Genomic DNA, 8,524 nt, shown 5'->3' with positions numbered 1-8,524 from the left:
TAGTTCTTAATATATGTCACAGTTTGATTCCAGTGGGTTATGAACTCCCAATTTTACCCCGAATACAGATTACTGTATCACATCAGTTACACTTTTTAGGTTTTACTTTCTTCATCTGACATCGTGGTTTCAAACATAATTTAGGGAATATCCTGGCGCCTTTATCCTAATGTTCCTTGGTGGATTTTAGAAGATGTTAGAGGATATGCACATTGAACAAAATAAAAAATTCTGAAACATGGTCACCCAACAGTAATAAGTAATCTTTAGGGGAAGAAATTGCATGAAACTAAGAATTTATTTTTGTGGTGATTCTGGAACAACTTTACCTTGCTCCTCTGCTGAAGTCTATAAAAACTATTGCACCTGGTAAGGTAAGTTGTCAAAAGTTATATCCTCAACTCAATATTACAGAATTCATTCTCTTGTTAGTTAAAAAAAGTATCTAAGGTGGACCCAGACAAGAAAAAAACTTAAAGCAGTGAAAGCACTATTCTTAAGATAAAATAATTGTAGAAATACTTCGAAACTCTATGTATACAATTATCCTTATACCCAACTGTAAGGCTTTTTATGCAAAAGGAAGTAGTGCCTTTTTCCCCCCCTATTTTGGTAGTTGGGATTGAACCCAGGGTCTCATGCCTGCTAAGTAAGTGTTCTACCACTGAATTATAGCCCCATACTTTTTTTTTGCTACTTTAAAAAAGTAAATTTATTGACATCAAAAGAAGTTTCTAAAAGAATGAAGTAGAGTTCTGCTCTGCAAGAAGGAATTATGCTGAGAATCTAGTTGCAGCCTTATGCTAGATGAATTTTTTTTAACTGGTAAATACCCCAATGAATTCAGGTTTCAAGACTTGAAGGAAAACTTTCTTGCCCCCCAAAATGAAACTGATCCATCCAAATGGATGCTCAAAATATAAAATTGGTTTTGGTTTGGGTTAGATTGTAAACCCTTTTTTTCCAGCTGTATTGAGATTTGACAAAGTATATATGTTTAAAGTGTACGACATGTTTTTTATATATGCATATGTTATGCAATGATTACTCTCTTCCTCTGATTTTTTTTATTGGAAACATTTTTGTTATGTTCACTTGTCCATATCAGAATAATTGTTCTTGATTTTATCACTCATCTTAAGCAGTTTGGTTAGATATTCCATTACTTTTTATCCCAGTTTTATTTCAGTGCTTTAATAAAATAAATTGAAAGATGACAAAAGAAAGTTTTTATTATACATCCACATCAGGAATCTGTAATTTTCCAAAATGTCTTTTAAATTTTATCAACTATTCAAATAAAGTTTTACATTTCATTTGTGTTTTGTCAGTAATATATCTTTGAGTCCCTAAATTTTTGTTGAACCTAAGTTGTAAAGCTTGAACAACTTTGTAATGGAAAGACAATTTAATTATACTTAGACAAAGTCCAAGTTGATATATACTTTTCAAATACTTCATGTAGTAGTTGAACCTGAAAATAAAACATAAAACTGTTATAAAACAATGAAGTAGTTAATGACTTCAGATGTGGGGGGTGGGAGGGAGTTCTCTAACAAAATTAAGGTAATGAGCTGTATGTGGTTTCTATTCTCCAAAATTGGTTTTAAAGAGCATACTGCCAGGCCCTGTGGCACACAGGACTGTAAACCTGGTGACTTGCGAGTGTTGCAATTTCAAAGCTATCCTCAGCAAACTAGCAAGACCTTGTCTCAAAAAAGACTGGCTTAATAGTTAATCGACCTTGGGTTCAATCACTGGCAAAATAATAATAATAATAATAATAATAGTAAATTGCAGCCCTTTATCCTAATCATCATAGTTTCATAGTTGTGACGACATATGACTGATTGTAAATGTTGTTCAGCTGTAGGTGAAAATAGCTCTCTTGTTTTATATTAAAAAAAAGTCTCAATGTTTTTAGTTGGCAAAGAAGTTAAAAATCACTCTTGGTTTGCCACCCCACCCCCACCCCACCCATATCCCCACTCTAACCACATCCCCACTCCCATACTGGGGATTAAACCCACAGTCATTTAACCATTGAACCACATCTCCAGTAGTTTTTTATATATATTTATATATATTTTTTAAGACAGGGTCTCTCTAAGTTGCTTAGAGCCTCACTAAATTGCTGAGGCTGGCTTTGAACTTGTGATCCTCCTGCCTCAGGCTCCTGAAGCAGTGGGATTACAGGAATGTTCCACTGTGTCTGGGTGTTAGGGTTTCCTATGAGAAGAGCAGTGTACAATAATTGCAACTGATCAATGTTTGTCATATCCAATATCGAATATATAATATTAGTTGACATTTGGTTATATAAAATACACTTTTTAAATGTATTTTCTCATTTCAATTTTTTATAAATAAATTTGGTAAGTCTTTTCATTTTGACATTTTTTCTTAAGAGCTTGAGCAAAAATGGATAAAATCCAACCATCAGTTTTTTAAAATCTCATGAAATTTGCATTATGTGAATAATAATACTTTTCATTTAACTTCTCAAGTGTAAATCTCTCTCACTTAAACTTTTAAAAAAAATTTTGTAGTTGTCAATGGATCTTTTATTTTATTTATGTATATGCAGTGCTGAAGATAGAACTCAGGGCCTCACATTCCAGGCAAGCCTTCTACCACTGAGCCACAACCCCAGCGCTTACTTAAACTTTTAAGGAACTCATAATCTCTACTTCTGACCATGACAGAATAATAATGCCAGACTAAATCTCTTCATATAAACAACCAGAAAACAGGGCAGTGGGCTGAGGGTGTAGCTGAATTGTAGATGCTTTTCTAGTTTGCAGGAGGCCCTGGGTTCAATCATGTACCACAAAAACAAAAGAATAGAAAACAGGACAAAATATGTTTTTACACAAAGGATAACCATGAGTGCAGGACTGTGATCCTTGTGAAAGGAAACAATTGCCCCAGTGTTTGGCCCGGAGGCACATTCTGAACCAGAATCAGGAAAGAGGATCCAGGAAAAACAAAGTTATTTTGCTGATAATGTTGAGGGGAGCAAGATCAAGGTGGAGGGAGGCTGAGGCAGATGGAAGTTGGAGGGAAGAGTTTCAAAGAAGTTGATGCTATGTAGGCTAAAAGCTCATTAAATCTGCATAGATGGTGTGTGTGTGTGTGTGTGTGTGTGTATGTATGTATGTTTGCCTTTTTATGTTTTTCCAGTGCTGGGGATCAAACCCAGAGCCTTGCCCATGCTAGGGAAATGCTGTATCTCTGAGTTACATCCACACCCTGCCATATATTTTTAAAAATCATTCAGAGTATTAAACAATTCCCTTTCAGATATGAAAAAAAATATTGTAGTAAAACAGGCATATTTCCATTGTGCTTTCCTTCCCTGTTAGGACAGTCAATTGTCCAACCCGAGAGCAGAGAGGAGGATAGATGGTGCTGCTGTTTTTATCTCCATACAAAACATATGGCCACTGGTTCACCTGTGCTTTGTTTAATGTACAGTAGGATTATGTTTTCTAAGAAGCTGTAGTGACACTTGTAAGTAAAGTGTGTTCAAATAAAATATTTACATACTGATCGATTCTTTTTATTTATTTATTTTAGTTTTTGGCGGACACAACATCTTTGTTTGTATGTGGTGCTGAGGATGGAACCTGGGCCGCATGCATGCCAGGCGAGCGCGCTTGAGCCACATCCCCAGCCCTGATCGATTCTTTGATACAAAGACTAAAATGAAATATAGTAAGTTCCAGTTGCTATTAAAAACACAAGTCCCAGAGAGGAAAAGATTGTTGTACACATATAGCATCCCAATAACTTCATTCAGGTATAATTTTAATTTGAAAGACCTATATACAATGTTATTTAAGTGATTATGGCCCCTAAGATTTGTTCAAACTTACTATACAATAAGAAAGTGTACAAATCTGATATGTGTACACACACAGACACACACACTTTTTTTTTTTTTTTTTTGGCTGTACTGGGATTTGAACCCAGGTGTACTCTGCCACTGAGCTACATCCCTAACCCCTTTTAATTTTAAGATGGGTCTCACCAAATTGCCCAGGTTGACTTAAAACATACAGTTCTCCTGCTTCAGTTTTCTTAGTAGCTGGAATTATAGGCATGGGCCACTGAACCTGGCCTGATAAAAAGTTTTGTCTCTACTCATTGCTTGAAGTCTTGGAGGAAACTTCCAAATTACTAACTAAAAGTAATTCTTTATGTGTTTTAATATTTTACTAGTTTCTACCTATAATTTTTTTAAAGAATTTTTTTTCACAATACCTTTATTCTCTTTATTTTTATGTGATGCTGAGGATCCAACCTAGGGCCTCACATGTGCTAGGCAAGTGCTCTACCTATAATTCAATTAAGTAATTAAATTAGATTCTACATAACATTTTATCTATGTTCACGGAATTGCAGTCTCTTATGCCAGAATTTCTTGACACATTTAATATATTACTTAAAATTGTAGTCAGACTGAGCAATATTGTTAAATTGTGTTTTAGTGGTCTAAAAACATCTGAAGCAGTTTTTAAAGAGGAAGAAAAAGTTACTTAAATGCAAAGCATTATCATATACATCCTTGTACATTACAATTTAGGACCAAAAAGTAATGTTTGTTTAAAAGTTTGTATTTGGTTGGCAGAAAGTGAATCTAAGTCAACAGAACTAGATATGCTAGAATTTATCTACAAGTTTGGGATCTTTTAAAAGTAGCATTAGGGGCTGGGGTTGTGGCTCAGTGGTAAAGTGCTTTCCTAGCATGCATGAGGTACTGGGTTCAATTCCCAGCACCACATAAAAAAGTTAAATAAAATAAAGATATTATTTAAAAAAAAATAAAGTAGCATTAGCTGGGTGCGGTGGCACCTGCCTGTAACCCCAGTGGTTTGGGACAATGAGACAGGAGGATCACAGAGTTCAAAGCCAGTCTCAGCAAAAGCGAAGAACTAAGCAACTCAGTAGTGAGACCCTGTCTCTAAATAAAATACAAATATAGGGTTGGAGATGTGGATCAGTGATAGAGAGCCCCCGAATTTAATTCCCGGTGTCTACCCCCCCCAAAAAAAAGTAGCATTACTTAAAAAAAAAAAGAAACCCTTACTTCCAGAAGTACAATAAATGGAAAATAATAAAAACCACCAGTAGTTGGGCATGGTAGTGCACACCTGTAATCCCAGTGTCTTGGCATGCTGAGGCAGGAGGATTGCAAGTTCGAGGCTAGCCTCAGCAACTTAGAAGACCCTGTCTCAAAAACAACAATAACAAAAAGCTGGGGATGTGGCTCCATGGTTAAGCACCCTGGGTTCAATCCAAAGTAATAACAATAACAAAAAAAAAAAAACAAACCCAAAACAAACAACAGTATAAATACAAGGTAATGCTTAACTTACACTTTTGGACATCTGATTGAATTAAACTTTGAAAGTGTATATAAAGATTATAGATTCTATGACACTTGATTTTGAAAACACCGAGGCAAAAGAGAAGTCTACTTCTCATTTAAGTGCAAACTGCTTATGGCAAACATCCATACAATATCAAAAAGTCAAACAAATAAAATTACATAACGAGCAAATGCAAATTAATTGCTTCATCAAATATAATCATTAGTAATCTTCAGAGAAGACATGGCCTTCTAGGGTAGGCAATGATACTGCACTGTTTTGGAAAAAAGGCCATCATGCAATTTCCTGCCTTGAACTAGGAGGAGAATCTTCCTTTTATTGTGATGTGTAATGTAACCATCAGCAATTTTTTAAAAAGCAAAAATAAGATGAAAAAATAAATGACTGTCTTCCTCTTCCTATAGTTGAGGATTCAGTCTTAAAAGATCCTACTGACTTTTATTTCCAGGTAACCTCTGTTTTCTTCCAAAGCCTTATTGGACTCATTGTCACTGGGACTAGTGGTCATTCATAGGCTGGTTCTCTGTAATCTCCATTATCCAAAGTGTCTTTGGCTGTGGATGGAGAACTACTCCCATGAGAAGATCCTCCTCCTCTATACTTGGACCTTCATTGTTAGCAGCTGCTTCTTTTAATGGCGATGTGGTAGGGGAGGAAGGCATATTAGAGATGCTCCTCTATTGTTCTCTATTTGGGGAAGGGAGAGTAGTACTGATTTGGGAAATAGAAGGTATGGCTGGGTTTTCATGTGTTAAAGCATTCTCATTTGAAGCAGAAACATCTGTGTTGCCTACAGTTTGGCCTGGCAGATCTGTTTGTGATACATCAGTGGACATGGCCACAGGAGCTCCAGCCTTCCTTATCAAAAAGTACTCCACACTTCAAATAACAAAGTTCAAACACAGCCTTCAAAAGGTAAAACCAATCTGCAAGTAACTTGGCTTCCAGAACAAAGCCCAATGCTCTTCCCAATGTAGGGAAAACTACACAATCTAGATATTCAATTATATGAAACTTACATTGCCCTGCATTTGATTTTTAAAATCCACAATAGAGATCCCCAAACAGGACTATGTCACTCATAACCAGGAGAAAATTTGTCAATAGAAACAAAAATATTAGAGATGATGAAGTTAGAAAATCAGAATACTAAAACACCATTATAACCATGTTCAAGGGTTTAAAAGAAAATATGAACCTAATGAGAAGCAGGAGAATTTTTTTAATGGAACAGAATAGCACAATATTTGGAAAAAAATAACTATGAATTAATAGGAGAAAGACCACATGAGTGAATGTGGTGAGGAGATAAGTCAACTTAAAGACACAGCACTAGAAAGTACAAAAATAAAGCAAAGAGGGGAAAAAAAGGTGAAAATAAAAATGAGCAGAGCATCTGTGACTTATGAAAAAAAAATCATGTAGCCTACCACTCATAATTGGAGTTCTGCAAGGAATAAATAATTTTTTAAAAGAAATAATAGCTTAAACGGCTACATTTGGAGAAAACTCAGACCTAAGGAATCCAAGAAACTCCATGCAGAATAAGCATTTAGAAATATATCTTATGAAAAACTTGCAGCTAACATTCAAATTCATAATGAAAGACTAAATGCTATCTTCTGAGGCCAGAAGCAAGGAGATTTGTTCTCAACATTGCTATTCAACGTTATACTGTAGGTATTATCCTGTAGGTTTTTGGCAGTTCGGTAGTAAGAAAAAGAAATTAATGTTCAAGAGATCTGCAGGTGGATGCATCATGGTGAAAAATATTGAAAGAGGAGAAAAATCTTAAAACAGCAAGAGAAATATAACTAATACTCACAGGGGAACTCTAATAAAATCAGCAGATTACTTTCCATTAGAAATAATGGAAGCCATAATGGAGGAATAACATACTCAATGTCTGAAAACAAAAACAAAAATACCCTGGTAATCAAGAATGCTATATCCAATAAAGTTATCTTTTAAAAAATGAAGGTGAACCAAAAAAATGCTCAGATAAATAAAAACAACGAATTTGTGGCTAACAGGGGTGTCTTGGAAGATATATGAAAAGAAGTTCCTTTGGCTAAAAGTAAGTGGCCCCAAATAGGGAAAAAAAAAGCATTAAAAGATAACTTATGCAAATATAAAATGATAAATGCTATTTCTTGTTCTTTTAATTTTAAAAGCAATCTTAAATTCAACAAAACAAAATTTTTCATGGTTATGAGTTATTTTGGGGGCCTGCGATATATAGAAATGTTAATATATTTGCCAACAAAAGCAAAATAGATTCATGGGATCAAAGCTGCTTTGGTGTCAGAAAATGAGTGCAGATGGTAACTGAAATCCATAGGAAAAGGTGGTGAAAGTCAGAAATAGTGAAGAGGTTACTATAACACAAGCTATACATATATACTTTCTTTTCTGTTAGTTGATTTGGAATATATAAAATTGAATGAAATATTAGCAATATAACATTTGTGTGTGTGTGTGTGTGTGTGTGTGTGTGTATATATATATATATATATATAGCAATACAGTAAAAGTATTGGGAAAAGAGAGGCATATATGAAAAATGTTTTTATATCTCATTGAAATTAAGTTAGTATAAATCTGTTTCTGATCAATTGGATACGGTAAGAGTAGGGCAACCTCTAAGGACAGAACTAAAATTTTTTTAAAAAGTTAAAATATCCGAAAGTACTTAGTGCAAAAAAAAAAAATAGTAAGGAATAATAGAGGAAAAAACATGAGACAGAAAAAATTTTAAATGGCAAATGAATCAACTAAATCAATAGTAACTTTAAATGTGAATGGATTATACAATCCAATAAAAGGCAGAGATTGTAAGAATAGACAGAAAAATAGACAAAAAAAAAAGGAATTAGAAGATGTGAGCAACATTATAAACAAGTAAACCTAGGAACCGAGGGCAGGCAGGATAGCTCAGTAGTAAAGAATGTGCTAAGCATGAGCAAAGCAAAGAAAGACAGACCTAGTTGGTATTTCTATCTAACAACAGCAGAATACATGCTTTTCTCAAGTGCCCTTCAGATGTCCTGCAGAATAGACCATTTGCTAAGCCATAAAACAAGCCTTAATAAATTCAAAGGGAAAGAAAATCATAGGAAATACATTCT

General features: G+C 34.5%; 1 pseudogene; it reads right to left on the bottom strand.

Annotated features, from left to right (window-relative positions):
* Nucleotides 1-5,584: 5,584 nt before the first annotated feature.
* LOC113185738 (keratinocyte-associated transmembrane protein 2 pseudogene) lies at nt 5,585-6,232 on the bottom strand (annotated as a pseudogene).
* Between the last annotated feature and the right edge of the window lie 2,292 nt (nt 6,233-8,524).

The sequence above is a fragment of the Urocitellus parryii genome, chromosome 5 (assembly GCF_045843805.1).
Source record: "Urocitellus parryii isolate mUroPar1 chromosome 5, mUroPar1.hap1, whole genome shotgun sequence".
Taxonomy (NCBI): Eukaryota; Metazoa; Chordata; class Mammalia; order Rodentia; family Sciuridae; genus Urocitellus; species Urocitellus parryii.
The sequence above is the reverse complement of the archived record's forward strand: the minus strand, read 5'-3'. Positions and strand labels throughout refer to the sequence as shown.